The sequence below is a fragment of the Notamacropus eugenii genome, chromosome 5, assembly GCF_028372415.1.
Source record: "Notamacropus eugenii isolate mMacEug1 chromosome 5, mMacEug1.pri_v2, whole genome shotgun sequence".
Lineage (NCBI taxonomy): Eukaryota > Metazoa > Chordata > Mammalia > Diprotodontia > Macropodidae > Notamacropus > Notamacropus eugenii.
This window is the reverse complement of record NC_092876.1, coordinates 419,229,560-419,253,770: the sequence shown is the minus strand read 5'-3', so window position 1 is coordinate 419,253,770 and position 24,211 is coordinate 419,229,560. Positions and strand designations below refer to the sequence as shown.

The 24,211-nt window shown below is 38.0% G+C and overlaps 1 long non-coding RNA gene across 1 annotated transcript in view; it reads left to right on the top strand.

Moving 5' to 3' along the window:
- Nucleotides 1-24,211, top strand: part of LOC140507056 (uncharacterized) — a 72,960-nt gene that overhangs the window by 16,328 nt on the left and 32,421 nt on the right. The gene's annotated exons all lie outside the window — the stretch shown is intronic.

The window sequence follows — 24,211 nt, the reverse complement described above, 5'->3', positions numbered from 1 at the left end:
AGAAATTTAGTGAACAGCAAAAAAACAAATTTGACCATAAAAAGCTACTATGGTGGAAGGGAAGACCAAAACACAAACTCGGAAGAAAACAACAGTGTGAAAACAGCTACAAACAAAGCCTCAAAGAAAAATGCTATTTGGACCTGAGCCCAATAAGAAATCCTAGAAGAGAAAGAAAGTGATGAGAAGTAGAGGAAATATTAAGAAAGAAATGAAAGAGTTGCAGGAAAATTATGAAAAGAGAACTGACAACTTGGTAAAAAAAAGCAAAAAAAAAAATTGAAGAAAAGAACACCTTAAAAATAGAATTAGCCAAATGGAAAAAGAGGTACAAAATTTCACTGAAGAAAATAATTTCTTTAAAATTAGAATAGGGCAAGTGGATGTTAATGACTCCATGAGACATTAAAAACAAGTAAACAAACTCAGAAGAATGGAAAAAAAAAGAATGTGAAATATCTCATCAGAAGAACAAGTGATTTAGAACATAGATCAGGGAGAGACATTATTGGACTACCTGAAAAGCATGATCAAAAAAAGAGCCTAGACATCCTATTTAAATAAATCAGCAAGAAAAACTGTCCTGATATCTTAGATGTAGAGAGTAAAATAGAAATTGAAAGAATCCACTGATCACCTCTTCAAAGAGATCCTAAAATGAAAGCTCCCAGGAATATTATAGAAAAATTCCAGGGCTCCCAGGTCAAAAAGAAAATACTTCAAGCACCCAGAAAGAAATCATTCAAATATTGTGGATTCATAGTCAGTATCACACACAAAAAATGTAGCAGCTTTCACATGAAAGAAGCATAGAGCTTGGAATATGATATTCTGGAAAGCAAAAGAGTTAGCGTTACAACCAAGTATAACTTGTTCAACAAAACTGAGTATAATCCTTCAGGAGGAAAATGAATATTCAGGGAAATAAAGCACTTGTAAGCATTCCTGATGAAAAGACCAGAGGTGAATGGAAATTTGACATTCAAATACAAGACACAAAAGAAGCCCCAAAAGGTAAGAGATTCAATAAAATTAAACTGTCTACTTTCCTATATGAGAAAATGATACATGTAACTCCAAAGAACTTTATCATTATTAGGGCAGTTAGGAGTCTTCATGGACAGGTGGCCAGGGTGTGAATTGGTTGTGTTGGAATGATCTCCAAAAATCTGAAGGGGTAAGAAAGAGGGATGGACTGGGAGGAGGGGGAAGGCAGAAGAAGAATGGGGGAAATTTTCTCACATAAAAGAGGCACAGAAGAAAGAGCTTTTATAGGGGAGTGGAAAATGAAAGGGTAGCACTCTCATTAGAACTGATTCAAATTGGGAATGATACATATGTACTCAGTTGTGTAGTACGGAAATAGGAGGGGAAAGGGATAAGAGAAAAAGAGGGGGGCATGATAAAAGGGAGGAAAATAGATTTTTGAGCAAAATAGACTTTTGAGGAGGGACAGGATAAAAAGAGAGAAAATAAGAAACAGAAGAAAATGAAATGGAGAAAAATAAAAAAAGTAGTAATTGTAACTGTGAATGCAAATGGGATGTACTCATCCATAACATGGAAGCATATAGCAGAATGGATTAGAAACCACAATCCAACAATATGGTGTGTACAAGAGACACACTTGAGAAAGAAAGATACTTACAGAGTTAAAGGACTGCAGCAGAATATGTTTCAGCTGAACTAAAAAAGGGCATAGCAGTCATGATCTCAGACAAAGCAAAAGCAAAACAGACATAATTAAAAGAGATAATGAGGGAAACTTTTGCTCAAAGGTCATAGACAATGAGGTAATATAAAAATGTTTTATAGCAAATTTCTCTGATAAAAGTTTCATTTCTCAAATATGTAATGAGTATAGAACTGGTTCAACCTTATAAAAATAAGAGTCATTTCCCAAATGATAAATGGTCAAAGGATATAAACAGGCAGTTTTCAGAAAAAGAAATCAAAGCTATCTTATAGTTATATGAAAAAATGTTCTAAATCCCTATTAATTAGAGAAAGGCAAATTAAAACAATTCCCAAGTACCCCCTGACACCCATCAGAAATGACAAATACTGGAGAGGATGAGGGAAAAATAGGTACACTAATGAATTGTTGATAGAGTAGTGAATTAGTCCAACCATCCTAGAAAGCTATTTGGAACTAGGCCCAAAGGGCTTTAAAACTGTGTATAGTCTTCAACGCAGCAAACCAGTACTAGGTCTGTATCCCAAAGAGATCAAAGAAAAAGGAGAAGGACATATATGTTTTAAAGTATTTATAGAAGCTCTTTTTGTGTACAAAGGATTGGAAATCGAGGGGATACTCGTCAGTTTGAGGATGGCAGAACAAATTGTGGCATGTGATTGTGATGGAGTACTATTGTGCTGTGATAAATAATGAGGGGAGTAGTTTCAGAAAAAACATGACAAGACTTATATGAATTGATGTAGAGTGAAGTGAGAAGACCTGGGAGATCATTTGTACAGTGATAACAATGTTGTTGACTTGGCTATTCTGATCTATAAAATGATCCAAGACAATTCCAAAGGACTCATGATGAAAACAATGCTATTCACCTCCAAAGAGAAAGCTAGTGAACTCTGAATGCAAATTGAAGTATAATTTTCTCACTTTATTTTTCTTGATTTTTAAAAATATGGCTTGAATGTTTTGCATGAATTCACATGTATAATTGATATCATATTGCTTGCCTTCTCAGTGGGTGGGAGAAGGGGTTGGAGGATGGGAGAGAATTTCCAGTTTTGCCTTAAGTTTTCCACTGGCGTCAGTGGCAATTTCATTCATTCTTTCCACAACAATGTTTCATGATAATGAAATACTCTGGAAAGTTGTAGCTTTTTTGGGACAAACAATTTCAGTGGCTTTCACCATACACTCTTTTCACAAATTCACCTTCACTTTAAATGTTTAGCTATGAGTTCTGAAATAACATAGTTTTAACCACACTCTAATTATCTTATGAATTTTTCAGTGCTTTTTGTTATTTTTGAAATATAGATTTCAGATTTCTTAATTTATTTTCTCTTATTTTAAGTATTTAAGTATTGCTCATACCTGATCAGAACTTGGTTGATCAAAATGATGTATTTCATAATGGAATTAGATCATATTATCTGGGGCACTAATATGGTGTCTATATATTAAACATAAAATCTTACCTTTTCTTCTGAAAAGAAATAATTTCACTTCAGCTTTGTCTGAAAAATTCTGTTTTCTTCTTGTATGGACTTTTTCTTATTGTTCTTAGAATGTAACATGATAATACCCTCCTAAAAACAAATAACCACAAGTTTCTTTTTCTAGTTGTAAATAAATTTATAGTCTTCTTACCTTACATAAGTTGATTTATTTTTTTTCTCTTAACTCCTTTTATCTATGGTAAAGACTTGTTGAAAGCAACAAAATATTATTTCCTGTATGTTCATTAACACAGAATGAATTTCATTAGTGCAAAGATCACAACTGTAGATTAACTGTGCTCAGAAGAATCTTGAGTATGAAATTTACTTGCTTACATTTTGTGAAGCCTTCGTCCACTAGGCTTCTGTTAGGGAGAAAATTTCAAAACATGACAGGAACTTCCGTGTGGTGTGAGAGACAGAACATGCTATGAGGAGTACAGCAATCAGAGCAGAAGTGCTGTTCCATGCTTATCACTTTTTGCTTCTCTTTCTCAGAAGTAACAATCTCATCAGCTTGATTTCCATACAAACTCCCATCGATTATTTGCCACTGACATGGTACTTTTCCAATATAAATGAAACTTTGACTTAAAAGCAAAGGCCCATAGAAGTCTTCACATGCTTGGGGTAGACATCCTCCTAATTCACCCTATCTCTTACCTTCACTGTGGTTAGCCTGTCTGCTGAGATGGTTTTACTGGGGTAAATGGGGTGGCATGTTCTACAGCCACTTGGAATCATAGTGAGAGATGAGTGCTAGGTATACACCAAAGGTACATGAGTAGCCCTGAAAAAGGCTTGGCTAGCCCTTACACCAGAGGTGCTAGTCTTCCCTGAACACTCCATACACCCTATGCTTCAGATACTGCACAATAGGGTGAGTACCTATGCATCAAAATGGATAGCATGACTAAGTATTTGTTGCTTAGTCAAATGAAAACCTGTAACATATAGTGAAACAGTAACTGCTACTATGAAAAGGAAAATTGACATTTCTAATTTTTACTAATAGCCTTTCAAATACTAAAAATATTATAAAGTTTTTTATAATAAATATTTTTCTGCACTTTTCACCTGAAATAGATTGTGATTTACAGAGGCAGGAACTTGGCTGTGAACTGTGCTCATATGTTTGTATGTAAGCATCTCCAATTTCCACTCCATGTGCCAAGTTGAGCTTCCCTCCTAACATTCCTGTCCCCACCACCCTGTTCTGACCTTCTTCCAAGACAACCACCAAATTATCATGCAAACTACCGCCTGCCTCCTCCAAAATTACCAATAGCAACTATGTACTTTAGAGTGGAAAATTATTCTTTTAAGATCAACTGCTGCTATGCTACAATGCTTACAAATAAGAAATAGTAAAAAAAAAAAATTATTCATTTTATAATCATAAAATTACATTCAAAAAGCATTTTATGATTTTTGATAGGTAATGTTATCTATGGTTTGTTGTATTTTTGTTGATTTTGTTAACTATTTCGCAATTTAAAAATTTTCCAATTTTAATCTGGTTCAGCTGTATTTGGGAGTGTTTCATTCCATGTGGGCCAGATGTTTGACATCTCTGATCTATGGTGTCGAAAGCAACAGAGAGGTCCAGAAAGATAAGAGATGACAAAAAGGTGTCAGGGAGAACAAGACAGAGAATGAGGCCCAGGTTTGATTCCTTTTCAGGAATAAAGCTTTCTTTATTCTGCTGCCAAATCCATTAGAACCGATTGGCTATTTTATAGATGACCTACACAGTATGACCTAGTTTTCTCAACCAATCTGAACATATTTCCCTTGTAATGTCACTCCATTTGATGAAGGACTTCTTAAAAATCTTCTGATACCTGATCTTTTTTCTAACTTCTATATATATCTTTTTAAAAATTCCAAATTTGTTGGTGAGTTGTTAGTCTACTGAGGTTGGTTTCTTCAGAAAATTTTCTTCTGGATGATTTCCCCATTTCTTCTGATCTATTTTTTTACATAGAATTCTAGTCCGTGGGATCTTACTTACCCTTTTCCTGAATCCTTTGAAATCTGCTCTCCTCAAATCTGGGGTCTATGTCAGCCTGTGCCAGGCTTTAGGATGCTCTGTCACAAACTACAGTAGGGAGTAGTCACTTTCCCACAATGTTTCCATCCTCTTCACCTCAGTAATCAGCTCTATTTTAGTGAAAATCAGATCCAGAATATAATTTTCCCATGTTAGTTTATTTACCTATTGAAGAATTAAATTATTACATTGTTATTAAGGCAATCAAAAAGTTACTTATAGCTGTGCTTTTGGCAGATAGAAAGATCCTGTATCCGGTTAATTGAAACTCCTCGTATATATATATATCATGCCTCTGCTTCAGGCTTATAATCTGTTTCTCAGCCCTCCCATATCTATTTCCTTTTTCTGTTAAAAGTTATCTCTAAGTATACTCTGATGACAAAAACACTTCTATTTTTATGTCCATTAATCTTCACTCAAATATTCTTCACCATGTTCACCAATATCTCCTCTCCCCTTTTTGGATTTCCACACATCAGTGCAATATCTTAACATACAAGGCCTCAACCCCCTTTTGAGCTTTACTTTTTTCTCCCAACAAGACATACCCATCCAGAACACTATTCCAATTATGGCTTTTATCCTACCAATTACCAATGATACCTATGAAGCCTCCTTAGGACTTCTAGTGCATCTTATTTATTGTCTAAGCTTTGGGTATTTCTATGTAGACATTTGAGGCCATGATTTTACTATTGGCTCTTTTCTTAGAATTTATCTTTGATGAGCATCTTAATTATATGCTATTTTATATTGTTTGCTTCTTTACGTATGCTTACCTTGTTTACCAATTGGGTCTTAAGTTCCTTGTATTCCACATTCAGCTCAGCAAAGTGCTAACTTAGCACACAGTGAGTACATCTGTGTGCAGTGTTACTCAGAGTGGATCATGGCTTAAGAAGTTTTGCAAGCAGCCTTTCTGGCTGCCATTTTAGTCATATGCCATAACCTGAGTTTAAAAGAAGCAGATAGGGCTGCCCTTCCCTTTGATCATTTTGATATTCTTGGCTCTTTATCTTCTCTTTTTCTTCTCACTACACAGCTTTATTCTTTGTCTCACCTAATGTGAATCCAGAAAGTCAGCTAATAATAGCTAAGTCTATGACCTGGGACAAGGATAAGTATCATGAAACCTAGTATAGCAATGATGATTCCAGGGATTAATGCAAGACAGCACTTAATCAGTTTTTTTTTTTGTTTGTTTTGTTTGCCTTTTGATGGGGTCTTGCATTGTGGGTACTACCATTCCTTATGGAAACTCTTAAATTCTGAATACCAACCAATTTAGCATGAAGAAATGCACATTTCTGAATGAACATTATATTCCTAAAAAGCAGAAATTCAAGAACATTTGTGGGCCAACTGGTATGTTTGCTTCTCTGCCTCAGTCCATTGGCTTTAACGAATTAGATACTGTGGCATCTCTTCTTTTCCCCTTTCCCTTTTTGCCTCTCTCCCCCTTCATTCCAGTATGCAAGCCAGTCATTTCCTGCATCTTCTTTCCTCTTTGATCCTTGATCCCTTCGCCCTTTTCAGATAGGATAGAGGTCTTGTGAGCATATAGGAGGTCTTGTTATTAGGATAGGATTAAGTCCTTAACTTTGCATAGGTACATTTTTTTAAAGGAGCCATGTTAGATTGAAACTAATAAATCAGCATTTATTCATGCTGCCTACTAATTATGCCTAGTGATTTTGGCTAAAGCTAAAACGAAAAAGGGAAGAAGAGAAAAGAGAAGAAAAAATAGGATGGACTGGAGGGGATGGTAAGGTGGAGGGATGGAAAGTGTCTATGTGTAGTATATGCATATGTTTTAGGGAACAGTCTGAAAGTATATAACATTCCATGGGTACCTCTAAGTTAAACTGAGTTTTGTGGTGTACATTAATCTTCTTTCTCTGTGAGCCCCACACTGAGTGGCGAATCAAGCTGTACTTTAAATGTTTATCACATTATGAAACATATAAACTCTATTTTCCCCCAGGCCATGTTAAAAGAGTTGAAAGTGTTTGTAGCCTTGGTTAACTCTTCCCCTCTCATCATCTGCCTTCTGATATTTTCTCCCATGCCTTTTCTCTCTACTTTTCTGACTTATGCTTCCTCCACTACTGTGGAAGAGAAAGCTTCTAGGATGATGAAGACTATCAAATACTGCTGAGAAGTCAAGAAAGATGAGAATTGAGAAAAGACAGATTTGGTGTTAAGAAATCATTGGTGACTTTGCGGAGAGCAGTTTAAGTGAAGTGATGAGGTTGCAAACCAGACTGAAGAGGATTTTGAAGAGTGAATGAAAGAGGATTTTGAAAAGTGGAAGGTCTCATCTGATTTGTTCAAAGGAGGGAACAATAATCTTAAGCAGATAATCCTAACTAGCTCTATAGGTAGTAGGAGGGGAAGGGGGAAGAAAGGGGAGGGTGGCTAAAAGGGAGGAAAGAAGCAATAAGAGTAAAGGGGACTAAAAGGGAGGGGGGCTAAAAGAAGGAGGGGAAGGCTGCAGGAGGAGGGGGAGAAAAGTGAATACTATTGAGGAGGGGAAGGGAGACGGGAGAGTTAAAAGCACAAATGGTGGGAAAGAGGGTGGAGGGAAATACACAGATTGTAATCATAACTGTGAATGTGAATGGGATGAACTCTCCCATAAAACGGAGACGGATAGCAGAATGGATTAAAAGCCATAATCCAACAATATGCTGCTTACAAGAAACACATTTGAAACGGGGGGATACACATAGGATAAAGGTCAAAGGATGGAGCAGAATATATTGTGCCTCAGCTCATGTAAGAAAGGCAGGAGTAGCAATCCTAATCTCAGACAAAGCAAAAGCAGAAATAGATCTAATCAAAAGGGATAAGGATGGAAACTATATCCTACTAAAAGGCACGATAGACAATGAAGCAATATCATTACTAAACATGTATGCTCCAAGTGGTATAGCATCCAGATTCTTAGAGGAGAGGTTGGGGGAGTTGAAGGAAGAAATTGATAGCAAAACTATACTAGTGGGGGACCTCAACCTCCCCCTCTCTGAACTAGATAAATCCAACCTCAAAATAAACAAGAAAGAGGTTAAGGAGGTAAATAAAACTCTGGATAAGGTAGATATGATAGATCTTTGGAGAAAATTAAATGGGAATAGAAAGGAATATACCTTTTTCTCAGCGGTACATGGAACATTTACAAAAATTGACCATGTACTAGGACATAAAAATCTCACAATCCAGTGCAGAAAGGTAGAGATAATCAATGCATCCTTTTCAGATCATAATGCATTAAAAATTACATGTAATAAAAGGCCATGGAAAGAGAAACCAAAAATCAATTGGAAACTAAATAATCTAATTCTAAAGAAGGATTGGGTTAAAGAAGAAATCATAGAAACAATCAACAACTTCATTCAAGAGAATGACAATAGTGAGACAACATACCAAAACTCATGGGACACTGCAAAAGCAGTTATTAGGGGAAGTTTTATATCTCTGAATGCTTACATAAATAAAATAGAGAAAGAGGAGATCAATGACTTAGGCTTGCAGTTGAAAAAGCTAGAAAAAGAACAAATTGAAAATCCCCAAGTAAATACCAAATTAGAAATACTGAAAACCAAAGGAGAGATTAATAAAATTGAAATAAAGAAAACTATTGAATTAATAAATAAAACCAATAGTTGGTTTTATGAAAAAACTAATAAAATTGATAAACCTTTGGTTAATCTGATCAAAAAAAAGAAAGGAGAAAACCAAATTACTAACATTAAAAATGAAAGGGGTGAACTCACCTCCAATGAGGAGGAAATTAAAACAATAATTAGAAACTACTTTGCCCAACTTTATGCCCACAAATTCGACAATCTAAATGAGATGGATGAATATTTTAAAAAATACAAATTGCCCAGATTAACAGAAGAGGAAGTTGAATACTTAAACAACCCCATCTCAGAAAAAGAAATTGAACAAGCCATCAATGAACTCCCTAGGAAAAAATCTCCAGGGCCAGATGGATTCACAAGTGAATTCTATCAAACATTTAAAGAACAGTTAATTCCAATACTACATACACTATTCTTGAAAATTGGGGAAGAAGGAGTCCTCCCAAATTCTTTCTATGATACAAATATGGTTTTGATACCCAAACCAGGAAGAGACAAAACAGAGAAAGAAAATTATAGACCAATTTCCCTAATGAATATAGATGCAAAAATTTTAAATAAGATTTTAGCAAAACGAATACAGCATCTTATCACGAGATTAATACATTATGATCAGGTAGGATTCATACCAGGACTACAGGGGTGGTTCAATATTAGGAAAACTATTAGCATTATCGATCACATCAACAACAAAGCTAACAAAAACCACATGATTATCTCAATAGATGCAGAAAAAGCTTTTGACAAAATACAACATCCATTCCTACTAAAAACGTTGGAGAACATAGGAATAAAGGGAACTTTCCATAAAATAATAAGCAGTATCTATCTAAAACCTTCAGCAAGCATATGCAATGGGGATAAGCTAGATGCATTCCCAATAAGATCAGGGGTGAAACAAGGTTGTCCATTATCACCACTATTATTCAATATGGTACTAGAAATGTTAGCTGTAGCAATTAGACAAGATAAAGATATTCAAGGAATTAGAATAGCCAAAGAAGAAACTAAGTTATCACTCTTTGCAGATGATATGATGATTTACCTAGAGAATCCCAGAGATTCAAGTAAAAAATTACTTGAATTAATAAACAACTTTGGCAAAGTTGCAGGGTACAAAATAAACCCACACAAATCTTCTGCATTCCTATATATTAGCAACAAAGTTCAACAGCAAGAGATAGAAAGAGAAATCCCATTTAAAGTTAGAGTAGACAGTATAAAATACTTAGGAGTCTACCTGCCAAAACAAACCCAGGGACTATATGAACACAATTACAAGACACTTTTTGCACAAATAAAGTCAGATTTAAGTAAGTGGAAAAACATTAGTTGCTCATGGGTAGGCCGTGCTAATATAATAAAAATGACAATTCTACCCAAATTAATATACTTATTTAGTGCCATACCAATTAAACTATCAGACAATTACTTTCTAGAGCTGGATAAAATAATATCAAAATTCATTTGGAAAAACAAAAGGTCCAGAATATCAAAGGGACTAATGAAAAGAAATGCCTGGGAAGGTGGCCTAGCGCTACCAGACCTTAAACTGTACTATAAAGCAGCAATTATCAAAACCACTTGGTATTGGCTAAGAAACAGAGAGGTAGACAAGTGGAATAGACTTGGCACTCAAGATGCAGTAGGCAAGGAATATAGCAACCTTCTGTTTGATAAACCCAAGGACCCCAGCTTCTGGGATAAGAACTCATTGTTTGATAAAAATTGCTGGGAAAACTGGATAACAGTGTGGCGGAAATTAGGCATAGACCCATACCTGACACCGTACACAAGAATAAAGTCCAAATGGGTACATGATTTAGGTATAAAGATTGATACCATGAATAAACTGGAGAAGCAAGGAATAGTGTATTTATCAGATCTATGGAGAAGGGAAGAATTCTTTACTAAAGGAGAGATAGAATGCATTATGAAATGCAAAATGGATAACTTTGATTACATTAAACTGAGAAGTTTTTGCACAACCAAACCCAATGCAACCAAAATTCGGAGGGATGTAGTAAATTGGGAAAAAATTTTTACAGCTAAGCTCGGGGATAAAGGCCTCATTTCTAGAATATATAGAGAACTGACCCAAATGTATAATCATACAAGTCATTCCCCAATTGATAAATGGTCAAAGGATATGAACAGGCAATTTTCAGAGGAAGAAATTAAAGCTATCTATAATCATATGAAAAAATGCTCTAAATCACTATTGGTTAGAGAGATGCAAATCAAAACAACTCTGAGGTACCACATCACACCTATAAGATTGGCAAACATGACAGAACAAGAAAATGATAAATGCTGGAGAGGATGTGGGAGAGTTGGAACACTAATTCATTGTTGGTGGAGCTGCGAGCGCATCCAACCATTCTGGAGAGCAATTTGGAACTATGCCCAAAGGGCTACAAAAATGTGCATACCCTTTGACCCAGCAATATCGCTACTAGGACTATATCCCCAAGAGATCATAAAAATGGGAAAGGGTCCCACATGTACAAAAATATTTATAGCAGCACTCTATGTAGTTGCCAAAAACTGGAAGTCAGGGGGATGTCCATCAATTGGGGAATGGCTGAATAAATTATGGTATATGAATGTAATGGAGTACTATTGTGCCATAAGAAATGATGAACAAGAAGACTTCAGAGAGGCCTGGAAGGACTTATATGACCTGATGCTGAGTGAAAGGAGCAGAACCAGGAGAACTTTATGCACAGCAACAACCACAGTGTGTGAGAGTTTTTTCTGGTAGACTTAGATTTTTGTAATAACACAAGAACTTCTGAAAAAAAAAAATCCCAATGGTGGACCTCAAGGCAAAATGCCTTCCACACTCAGAGAGAGAAATATGGAAGTCACTCACATAATGTAGCAGATCATGTTTGTGTATGTGTACCTGTTTGTGTATCATGTTCTGATCTGTTATACGGATTCTTTCATTTATCTTAGTCTGACTACATAGCATGACTATAGTGAAAATATACTCAATAGGAAAGTATATGTAGAATCTATACAGAATTGTATGCAGTCGTGGGGAGGGAGGGAGGTAAAGGGGGGTGGGTGGGGAGGGATAAAATCGCAATTGTATGGCAGTGATTGTTAAACATTAAAAAAATAATAAAAAAAAAATAAAATAAAATAAAAAAAAAAAAAGAAAAGTGGAAGGGCCAACTAGAAATGGCTTCCTCAAGGAATTCAGCTAAGATGGAGAAGGGAGGTATAAGACAATAGCTAGGAGGGATGGTAGGATTAAATGAGTTAGGTTTTTGTTTTGTTTTGTTTTGCTTTTTGGATAGGAGACACATAGACATGTTTGTAGAAAACAGGGAAAGAAGCCAGCAGATAGGGAGAATTTGACATTTAGAGAGAGTGCCAATGATAGAGGGCACAGTCTGCCAGAGAAGACAGAATTGGATGGTATCAAAGATACTTGTAGAGGAGTTTTCAAGGAAAAAGGCTATCTCTTCATGAAAACTGGGAGTGAAGGAAGAGATAGTGGGGAAAGATGTTTAAATGATGTGAGATGAGGAAGAGAGAAGAGAGAGAGAGATCTTGGTAAATGGCCTCAATTTTTGCAGTGAAGTGTGAAATAAGGTAAGAAAATTTGGGATGAGGTGCCATGGGAGGCTTGAAAGAGGATGAAAAAGTTAAGAATAGCTTTTGTGATGTGTGGAAAAGTGAATTATTTAGGGGAGTGTAAAAGAATTGACTCACTGCAGTAAGATCCACTTGAGATTGTTACAAATTAGTTAGGCCCACTTACAATAATGACTTTGAAAGGTAAAGAAACTCACTCCAGTCTTCAGTACAAGTAATTCACAGGATTCAAACTTACCAACCACCCCGGCATGGCTCCTTTGTCCATTCAGGTTCAGGATGATCTTCAGTGGAGGAGCCTTCCACTTCATGGAATTCCGTAGTTCTGCTAGGCAGCTAGCATTTACTCAATAACCCAGGAAGTCTCAGTCTCATAAACCAGCTGTGAAGACCTGAAACACCCATTATTTAGCATTAGTTCATGCAGGTTGCATACCTGTGCTAAGATAAGGAAGACAAAGGCAGCTGGCAACTTAGCTTCCCTTAGGGATATTCTGGATACCATGTGTTTGTAGCCAGAATTTCTGCTGCTTGGGGAAAAGATGAGAAATCTTCCCGTTTATCTGCAAGTCCAAGGGAGAGCTGACCAATTCCCAAAGTGGCATACTCAGAAGAGAAAGGAAATCTTTTCAATCCTTTATAGTCTATTGTATCAGTGGTTCTCCTGGCTCAGTTGCTAATCACCTTCTATGGTTCCCCCAGTCATAGGAGCCAAATGACCAGAAGCTGCTGGATCACTCATGTCCTTTCGTCAAGGGCAGGAGAATATTTCCTAGTAAAGGAAAGGAAATGTGTACTCAGCTCCCTGGGAAGTGCTCCAAATCTTCTCGGATACAAGGTGTTAAATAAAAGTGGCTAAAGTGGACATTTGTATTTGACATTGTTTTTCTTAGACATGCTTTGAATTGCAGCATCAATTGAGAGAGAGAGAGGGAGGGAGGGAGGGAGGGGGAGAGGGAGACAGAGAGAGAGAGAGAGAGAGAGAGAGAGAGAAAGAGAGAGAGAGAGAGAGAGAGAGAGAGAGAGAGAGAGAGAGAGAGAGAGAGAGAGAGAGAGAGAGAGAGAGAGAGAGAGAATAGGTTCTTGAGAGACTGGAAATTTAGCTGTCATCCTTTAGTTACCTATTATAAATGGAGATCGATTGATTGCGAGGATAAACAGAAAGGACTAAGAAAACACTTTTAAGATTCTGTTCAGAGAAATGTTAAAGACTTCTTAAGAAGATTTTAAACTTTGTATCCTTAGAGTGCTGAATGGTGAAACAATTTCCAAGACTGAGAAGTCAACAGCAGTAGTCATGCATAGAGGTGACTATGGCTGTCTACTCAGACTCATATCCCTAGATATGAATTTTTTTAAAAAATTTATTTATTTAACTTTTAACATTCATTTTCACAAAATTTTGGGTTCCAAATTTTCTCCTCATTTGTCCCCTCCCCCCACCCCAAAACACCAAGCATTCTAATTGCCCCTATCACCAATCTGCCCTCTCTTCTATCATCCCTCCCTTCCCTTGTCCCCATCTTCTCTTTTGTCCTGTAGGGCCAGATAACTTTCTATACTCCTTTACCTGTATTTCTTATTTCGTAGTAGCAAGAACAGTACTCAACAGTTGTTCCCTATAACTTTGAGTTCCAACTTCTCTTCATCCCTCCCTTCCCACCCATTCTCTTTGGGAAGGCAAGCAATTCAATATAGGCCATATCTGTGTAGTTTTGCAAATGACTTCCATAATAGTCGTGTTGTGTAAGACAAACTATATTTCCCTCCATCCTATCCTGCCTCCCATTGCTTCTATTCTCTCTTTTGGTGCTGTCCTTCCCCAAGAGTGTTAACTTCAACTTGCTCCCTCCTCCCATTGCCCTCCCTTCCATCATCTCCCCGACCCTGCTTATCCCCTTCTCCCCCATTTTCCTGTATTGTAAGATAGGTTTTCATACCAAAATGAGTGCGCATTTTATTCCTTCCTTTAGTCAAATGTGATGAGTAAACTTCATATTTTTCTCTCACCTCCCCTCTTTTCCCCTCCACTAAAAAGTCTTTTGCTTGCCTCTTTTATGAGAGATAATTTACCCCATTCCATTTCTCCCTTTCTCCTCACAATATATTTCTCTCTCACTGCTTAATTTCATTTTTTAAGATATGATCCCATCCTATTCAATTCACTCTGTGCTCTCTGTCTCTGAGTGTGTGTGTGTGTAATCCCACCAACTACCCAGATACTGAAAAGTTTCAAGAGTTACAAATATTGTCTTTTCATGTAGAAATGTAAACAGTTCAACTTTAGTAAGTCCCTTATGACTTCTCTTTGCTGTTTAGTTTTTCATGCTTCTCTTCATTCTTGTGTTTGAAAGTCAAATTTTCTTTTCATCAAGAATCTTGAAAGTCCTCTATTTCATTGAAAGACAATTTTTTCCCCTGAAGTATTATACTCAGTTTTGCTGGGTAGTTGATTCTTGGTGTTAGTCCTAGTTCCTTTGACTTCTGGAATATCCTATTCCACGCCCTTTGATCCCTTAATGTAGAAGCTGCTAGATCTTGTGCTATCCTGATTATATTTCCACAGTACTTGAATTGTTTCTTTCTAGCTGATTGCAATATTTTCTCCTTCACCAGGGAAGTCTGAAATTTGGCCACAATGTTCCTAGGAGTTTCTCTTTTTGGATCTCTTTCAGGCAGTGATCAGTGGATTCTCTCAATATTTATTTTGCCCTCTGGTTCTAGAATATCAGGGCAGTTTTCCTTGATAATTTCATGAAAGATGATGTCTAGGCTCTTTTTTTTATGATGGCTTTCAGGTAGTCCCATAATTTTTAAGTTGTCTCTCCTGGATCTATTTTCCAGGTCAGTTGTTTTTCCAATGAGATATTTCACTTTATTTTCCATTTTTTCATTCTTTTGGTTTTGTTTTGTGATTTCTTGGTTTCTCATAAAGTCATTAGCCTCCACCTGTTCCATTCTAATTTTTAAAGAACCATTTTCTTCAGTAAGCTTTTGGACCTCCTTTTCCATTTGGCTAATTCTGCTTTTGAAAGCATTCTTCTCCTCATTGGCTTTTTGAACCTCTTTTGCCAATTGAGTTAGCCTATTTTTCAAGGTGTTATTTTCTTCAGCATTTTTTTGGGTCTCCTTTAGCAAGGTATTGACCTGCTTTTTGTGCTTTTCTTGCATCTCATTTCTCTTCCCAGTTTTTCCTCCACCTCTCTAACTTGATTTTCAAAATCCTTTTTGAGCTCTTCCATGGCCTGAGCCCATTGAATATTTATTTTGGATGTTTGGGATACAGAATCCTTGATTTCTATGTCTTTCCCTGATGGTAAGCATTGTTCTTCCTCATCAGAAAGGATGGGAGGAGATATCTGTCCACCAAGAAAGTAACCTTCTATAGTCTTATTTTTTTTCCCTTTTCTGGGCATTTTGTCAGCCAGTTACTTGACCTCTGAATTTCCTCTCCACACCCACCTAGCTTCCAGATCTGCCCAGCTAGTGCTTGGGGTCTGAGATTCAAATGCTGCTTCCCAGCCTCAGGGCTTTGGGCAGGGGCGGGGCTGCTACTCAGTGTGAGTGTGGAGACCTTCAACAATGGATCCAGGCTTCTGCCTGCTTTGGAAGCCCTTGCCCGCCACTGCCTCTGCTGCTGCCTCCCAAGGGGGCCTGAGTTATTGGGACACCCCGCTTCCCTCTCGGTGTGCCAAAAAGACTCTCTCACTGACCTTTGGCGCCTGTGGGTGGAGGGACCTGCATAGCTGCTGGAGATTCTGTCCCTTAAGCCTGCTTGGATCTGCTCCACTCAGTGCTGCAAGGCTGAGGCAGGGCTGGGCTCTGCTCTGGGTCTGGTGTGCAACAGACCTTTTGCATTGGTTTTTCGGGTCTCTCTGGAAAAGAAATCTCCTTTGCTCCGTTGTTCTGTGGCTTCCACTGCTCCAGATTTTGTTGGGAGTTCTTCTTTACAGGTATTTTATGGGCTGTGGGTTGGGAGCTACCATATGTGTATCTTTCTACTCCATGCCATCTTGGCTCCTCCCCCCTAGATATGAATTTTTGAGAGGTAACAGGTAGCCATGTCTAAAATAATACTCTTCTAGAAGACTAGAAGAAAGACTGTTCACTCTCAGCAGATTTGGACCTTGCCATTTCCCACCCCTCCAGCTACTGACCACAATGGCTCACCACAATGTAAGCATTGCCTTTCTCCTAATAATCAGAAACATGGGCTAGGCTTTTCTTCCATTCTCCAAGTTGGGTTGCTGTCCACCAGACACTCTGCAACTTATCAGTGTCCTTCTTAAACATGGTGCCCAGAACTTAAAGAATACTCCAAATGAGGTCTGATGAGGGCATGGTACAGTGGTATGGATTGGATGGTGATTTTCCTGTTCCCAGAAGCTATACCTCTCTTTAACATAGCCCAGTTGCCTTGGGTTTTTGGCTGTCACATCACAGCATTGCCTCATATTGAGCTTGAAGTCTATAAAAACTCACAGATCCTGATTGAATAAGGCATCTCAAGGAAGAGATAGGAAATAGCATATGCCAGGCAAGTCAAACCCTTGTCATCACCTATAGCATCAACTCCCCTCATACTTCAATGGGGATTAGCCCATGAACCTGAATCCAAGAACCTTGAAAATAGCAGTGTTCCCCAAACCACTGACCTTGCTTCCAGCCCAGGTCCTGAAACCATCGTTGAAGGGAACGATCACATTGAGGGGAGCCTAACTAACTTCCTTACCACCATCACCACAAACTACTGAGCAACTGCCACCAAAGGCAAACCCAAAAGCCCAGAAGTGGGAATATCCTTTTCTACCTGTCCCCTGATCACTGATCATGCTTCTAGCCCAGCACTCAGCTGTTATTCTGAGTTGCAAACTGGCAAGTAATTCTTTGACTTCTTCCAGCTTATCTCTTTGGTAGCCACAGCTACTAAAGATTTGGAAAAGAAAGTTCTTGCCCCCTAAGTGTTTGGCACTCTCAGTTGGTTAAACATCAGAAATGGATATGATGTTACTAATACTTTGGACTTACTTTCCATGACTGAGGCCTTTATAAACTCTGAGAATGCTTCTCCCATCTCCCACTCTCATAGATAAATTGGGTCCCTGAGCAATGCCGTATCTCTCCTTTAGGGCTCTAGGGGTACCCTTGAGGGTTTGGAAGGAAATCTTTTTCTAGTGTTATTTGTTCTATCTCTTATTTTGTTATATACTACCCAGATCAATCATCACTGGTCCAGTGTTGTTTAACCAATGAACATCAATTAGCTTTTACAAAAGGATATTCATTGAGAAGATAGTGTAAAAATAGAAGTACGAATGTTATCCACAATACCTGGGGTGGGAGTGGGGAGCCTATCTTCCCCTCTTCCCTCTTGATCCTTGGGGACAGTGGACTGAAATTTAAAATGATTGCTGATAAGATATTTACTCCACCAAGTTCACTTCTGAATGTGGCATTGTTAATTGATGAATTATTATTCCCTCTTGGCTGCCTTAGATTTCTACTGAGTCAATCAGGTCATGCAAATCTCAACTCCTCATTGTCTCATCTGACCACAAAACCTAGCATGGATTCTGGTTCCCAGATCTCTGGTGACTTGTCACTTCAACCTTTCTGAGCTCATAAGATCATAGCTATCTCCAGATCTTCAACTAAAAGCCAGAAAGAGCAAACGTAAAGATGTGAATAATGGAGCCTTATATTTTGTGAACCACCTGGAGACCCCACATGGGGGGGAGCCAAGGCTTTCCAGAGAAATATAGCAAGTCTCACTTTGAATAATTAGTATCTTTTGGATGCATGATCTTTTCCGTTTTGGCAGTCAATAAAAAGGCTCATTTTCTTTCACATGGCAAATCAGCCAAAAACAGCGCCTGCACATGTTCAAGTCTACACAGGAATTGAATCAGGCAGAGATTGCTACACAAGCTCATGAAGATTTGTCTCTCATTGGATAATACCAGTCATCCTGATTACAGTTATATCAGGAAAAATGACATATATGAAGATGCTAAACCATCTACTTTCCCGCTGTACCCCAAGGAACATGGTACCTTTGCGTATGATTTACAACCAACTCTTCTTACATGTGTAGTCTTCCCTATTAGAATGTGAGCTCACTGAAAACACGGACTGTCTTTTTTATTTGTATTCCTGGTGCTTTGCACTAAAGCCTTTAAAAAATGCTTATTCATTCATTCAGTCATCATTTTCTAAACAACTGCTGTCTATGCTTCCCCACCTTATGATTATGCGGTTGATTATCTCTATTGAGTTTCATCTTTTTTCAGCTCAGGGGATTCTGTTTTTATGCATTATCCATTCCTTTCCTTCTTTAAGATGCTCTAGAAATGATTCCTAAATAAGATAATTCTCAACAGGGAAAAATGCTCTCCAAGAGGAGTCTGAGAAGCTGATTGCTGTTTCTTGGCACCTCTGAATTCAACTCTCTTTGAAAAGTGACCTTCCCGGATCCCTGAAATGTTAATTTATATCATCTTCTTACACTTCTGAGTTTTGTCCTTTTATCTTTTGCTTCTTAGACTTATTAGCCCAATGCTGCTCTTATTGCCATTTCAATGACCCTCAGTGTGGGTTTTTAAAAACAGAATACTTAATATATACAAATTATTAGCCCACCTCACACTAATGACTTTGTCTAGCCTTTGTCACATAAAAATAAATATTTCATTTCCCTAGTATTTTGATGCAATCTAAAAGTGTTTTACTTTTGAATGATAGGGGTTTACTTCTTGGATCTTTTGAAAGAAAGCTTGAATTGTTCCTCTTGTGAAATTTCCACTTATTTTCTTTGAGACACAGGCTGAGATTTCAAGATACATTATTTTAGGATGCTGTGATAGGACCAGAGCATTCCCATGTCCTTATAACAGAGAATAGTTTTCCTTAAAAATCAAAGAAGCTGTCCTTAGGACCTGACTGATACCTGCCTCTCTAGAAGTCCCACCCATGTGTTGTTTGGGTTTCACTGACTTGGTAGATGTCTGAAGACCAGGTTACTCAAACCTACTTAACTGACAAGTTTACATATGAAGTCAAGGGTTGCTGAGTCTACAGAAACCAAGTGACATTGGATCTTTATTACATATCTTTGTTAGGTTTGGTCTAAATATTCTTTTGTTAATTGTTTAGTGACTCCTTTTATCTCTGAATCAAACTGAAAATAACAGTGCTGGCATTAGACCTGCCTCTAACATTTGGATTAGTTAGTTATTGGGTAATCTCAATAAGTAAGTAAATGGGTAATTTCTCATGGCTCATAGTTTAGTGTGGGAAGGGTATTGCAAATACATAAGATGGGGTAATTAGATGACTAGATATCACATGGTGGTTTCCAATAGCAACAGTCCTTCTGATTATGTATGGAAATTCCTTACCATGGGACAGGGAGCAGTTTCCCACTCATGCCAAGTGATTAACTCAGTTGGTATTGGGGAAGGCTTCCCAACATGAGAAAGAAAGTACCAAGTTCAACATCCCTGTTTTTTGTTGATTGTCTTAACAGGATAATAAGACTGATAGTAAATTGGCCCAGTGAATTCAGCAACTAGAATTCTTGGCTTTTAGGTACCATGGAATAAAAGCCAAGAGACAGCCAGGAACAAGGAGGGAAAAATCCCAGTGCTAATCAGATTGTTTATTGGTCAGAGGACAATGACACTGTCCCCCACAGAGAGTTTGGGTGTAGCTCCTGAAACATGGGGTTGAGAAGAAAGCAATTGATTACCCATGAAGGTAATAAACATAAACAGTGGAGAAAATCAGTACCAAACCATTTGGGGCCCTTTAGCTCTACTCAAGACTAAATCATTGTCTAAAGTTTCTGCCCTATTTGGACTATTCAGGGAAGGCTACAGAGGGTAGACTAAGGAGAGAAGGAATGTCCTTAGAGTTACCCATTTCCATGTAGTTAACATCAAACAATATTGAGTCTGAAGCAGGTGGGGTGTGGTGGGGAGTTAAAGATGCTTTTTCTCCAGTCTAGAGATAAAGGAAGCTAGAGTACTTTGTTAAATTAGCTTTTTTTTTTTTTTTTAAAAACAACTTGTATTGCCTGTGAGGAAGACAGGTGATAACTGGCAGCTTACAACATACTACAGGGAACTGAACAAAGTCATTGTGGCCATTATTATAATTCTTCTTGACCTAGTCAACATCACAGACCAGGTAGCCAGGGTCAGGGTGAGTGGTATAAGGTTATTTAATATTTTTCTGTTTCATACTGCCTTCTTTACATCAAAACCAACAGGACAGTTTCCTTGAACTCCTGGGGGATAACTTCCTCTTGCCATATAACCTGCTTTTTTAATCAGCTTTTGTATGAGCAATGGTCCCCCTACCTTGTAAATCTCAGCTGAAATAGAATCAGCACCAGGTGCTTTGCCACATGAAAGGAGCCTTATGGCCCTCAAAACCTCTTCTTCAGTTGGAAGTTCAGCTAAGGAGGGATTGACTTCAACCCGAGGTAAATGGTCAATGGCCTCAGCATTGATTGATGATGATCTGTTGAGAACACTGTGAAAGTGTTCAGCCTATCCCTCTAGGATCATGTCCTTATCACTAATCAATGTGGCTCCAATAGCACTGAGTAGTTGTGATGCACCATAGGTTTTTGGTCCATAAATAGCTTTCAGGAAATCATAAAAGTGCTTTGGATTGTTACTATCAGCACAAAACTGAATTTATCTGCCCTATTTATCCCCCAGGACTTCAAGGATGCCTCCACTCCCCATCTCTATAAAGGTAAAGGGAATATATTGTCCTGTGACAGTCACAGTGGGATCTGTCTCTTAGTCATTGCTGGCAAAATTCTTGCTAGAGTCCTCCTTAATAGACTGATCCTTCACCTGGAAGATGGTCATATACCTGAGAGCCAGTGTGGCTTCAGAAAGGTCCAAGGAACAGTCAATATGGTGTTTGCTGCCCAACAACTCCAGGAGAAATGCCAGGAGCAGAACAGTACTACACATAACGTTTGTAGATCTGACCAAGGCCTTTGACACTGTTAGTCGTGAGGGTTTATGGAAAATTATGTCAAAATTTGACTGCCCAGAGAAGTTCATCCGTATTTTATATCAATTTCACGATGGCATGTTTGCCCAGGTTTTGGATAGTGGACAGTGCTCTGATGCCTTCCCAGTCACTAATGGAGGAAACAGAGCTGTGTGCTGGCTATTAGCATGATGTTTTCAGCCATGTTGTCAAATGCTTTCAGTGAGCATGAATGTGGCATCAAGGTCAACTACTGTACTGATGGCAAAGTTCTTCAGTTTGAAAAGGCTACAAGCCAAGACCAAAGTGGAGGGAGTGTTGGTACATGATTTTCTGTTTGCAGATGATTGTGCACTCAATGCAGCCTCTGAAGCTGAGATGCAACAAAGTATGGATCAATTCTGTCCTAACTGTGCTAATTTTGGCCTAATAATTAACACCAAGAAAACACAGGTGCTTCATCAGCCACCACCACACCATCCATACGTGGAACCATTGATTACAACAAATGGAGAAGTTTTGAATTCTGTGGATAAGTTCACTTACCTTGAGAGTATACTTTCTAGGGATGCACACATTGACAATGAGGTTGATGCACACATTGCCAGAGCTAGCTCAGTGTTTGGGAGGCTCTGAAGAAAAGTTTGGGACAGAAGAGGTATTAGACTGACTACCAAACTGAAGGTCTACAGAACCATTGTGTTGACTTCATTGTGTATGCCTGTGAAACATGGACAGTCGACCAGCGCCATGCAAAGAAACTGAATTGCTTCCATTTGAACTGTCTTAGGAAGATTCTGAGGATCCCCTGGCAGGATAAGGTACCAGATACTGAAGTCTTTGCTTGAGCTGAACTGCCAAGCGTTCAAACTATGCTTCAAAGAGCACAACTCCAATGGGTTGGTCACGTTGTTTGAATGCAAAATATGTGCTTGCCAAAAAGACTATTTTATGAAGAACTCTCATGAGGTGGATGATCACATGATGGTCAGAAGAAGGGATACAAGGGCACTGTCAAGGTCTCTCTCAAGAACTTTGGATTTGACTGTGCAATATGGGAGACACTGGCACAGGACTATTCAGCATGGAGTGCCCACATCAGAAAGGGCGCAGAATTGATATGTAAGTTGCACAAATTTGGAATACCACCCCAAAAATTCATACGGACTATCTGTGCCCAACCTGTGGTAGAGCATTCCAAGCCACAGTCTGATCTGCCCCAATCAAACACACTGAAACTTCATTCTATCATGGTGATGTCATTCTGGTCCTCTCCAAAAGTGAAGGACAACAACCAACCCTCAGGAAGAGAGGTTTCTTTTCAGTTCCCATATAGGAAGAGAACTGAAAGAAACCTCTCTTCTTGAGGGTATTGGGGTAAACTACTACACAGATGACATAGTATTGACCAGGCCATGGGGACAGAGGCCCTAGATCAGATCCTCCATTTGAGGAACAAGGGATTGGGAATCAACCCCAAGAATATCCAAGGTCTACCTTCCTCAGTCAAATTCTGGGGACTACAGTGGTTGGATAAAACCCGAAGGATTCTAAGGCAGTCTAGAATAAGCTACTGATACTTGCTTCCTAACAGTCTAAGAAAGAAGCCCGAAGACTTTTGAACTCTAGGTTTCAGAGAACTCACAATCTGCAGCTGAGAATCTTTATGACTACCATTTACCAATTGCCTGCATGTCTTTCCCTTTCTAGTGGAGCCTAGGACAGGCTAAAATCCTGGAAGATGTAAAGCAGAATGTCCAGCAATTTCTCTCCTTGGGCCGTTATGCTCCTGCGAGGTTCATGTTTCTGGAAGTTTCTGTCCATAAAGAACAGTTGAATGGAGCATCTTGGAACACCAAGAAGTGGCTGGAATAAGTAGCTATTAGGCTGCTGGAACTCCCAAGGTCCCTGGAGAAGCTACTCACTATACCACCATTAACAAATAGTTACTGGGCCCTGGTTACTACTGAACAGATGGCACAGGGTCCTTTATCTCAAGCTGCCTGATGGTCTAACAAGATAGGTAGAACATGGAAGGCTGTTCCACTATTGCTAAGTGGAAATAACACACTAAAAGTCATGCTTGCCCAGATATCTCCAATGTTAGTGTCCTTTAAAATTTTTATTTATTTATTTTATTTTTATTTGTGAAATAAAATAAGCATTTCCATATCATAGTAGAATAATAAAAAAAGATTGTCATGAAACTACAAATCTATTATGTACAACTTGCTATTCCTTTAAAATATGTAATAAAGTTATCATGTAACTTTATTTTTTCTCCTTTCTTTCTTCCTTCTTTACTGCCCGCCTCCCCAATATAGCTAGCATTTGACACAAATATTTGTATGTATGTGTATGTGTTTGTGTGTGAAATTATTTTATATATGTATATATATATATATATACATATATATATATATATATATATACTTCTAATTTATCAGGTTTTTTCTGTGAATACAGTGCCTTCTTTTATAGGTCCTTTGTAGCTAATTTGAGTATTTATAATAGCCAAAATGATTTAGTCACTCAAAGTTATTCTTAAAACAATATTGTTACTATATATAATATTCTCTTGGTTCTGTTTATTTTGTTCTTCATTATTTCTTGTGAGCCGATCCATATTTTTCTAAAATCAACAAATGCATCTTTTCTCATATCATGGTAATAGTATTCTATCATCATCTAACAC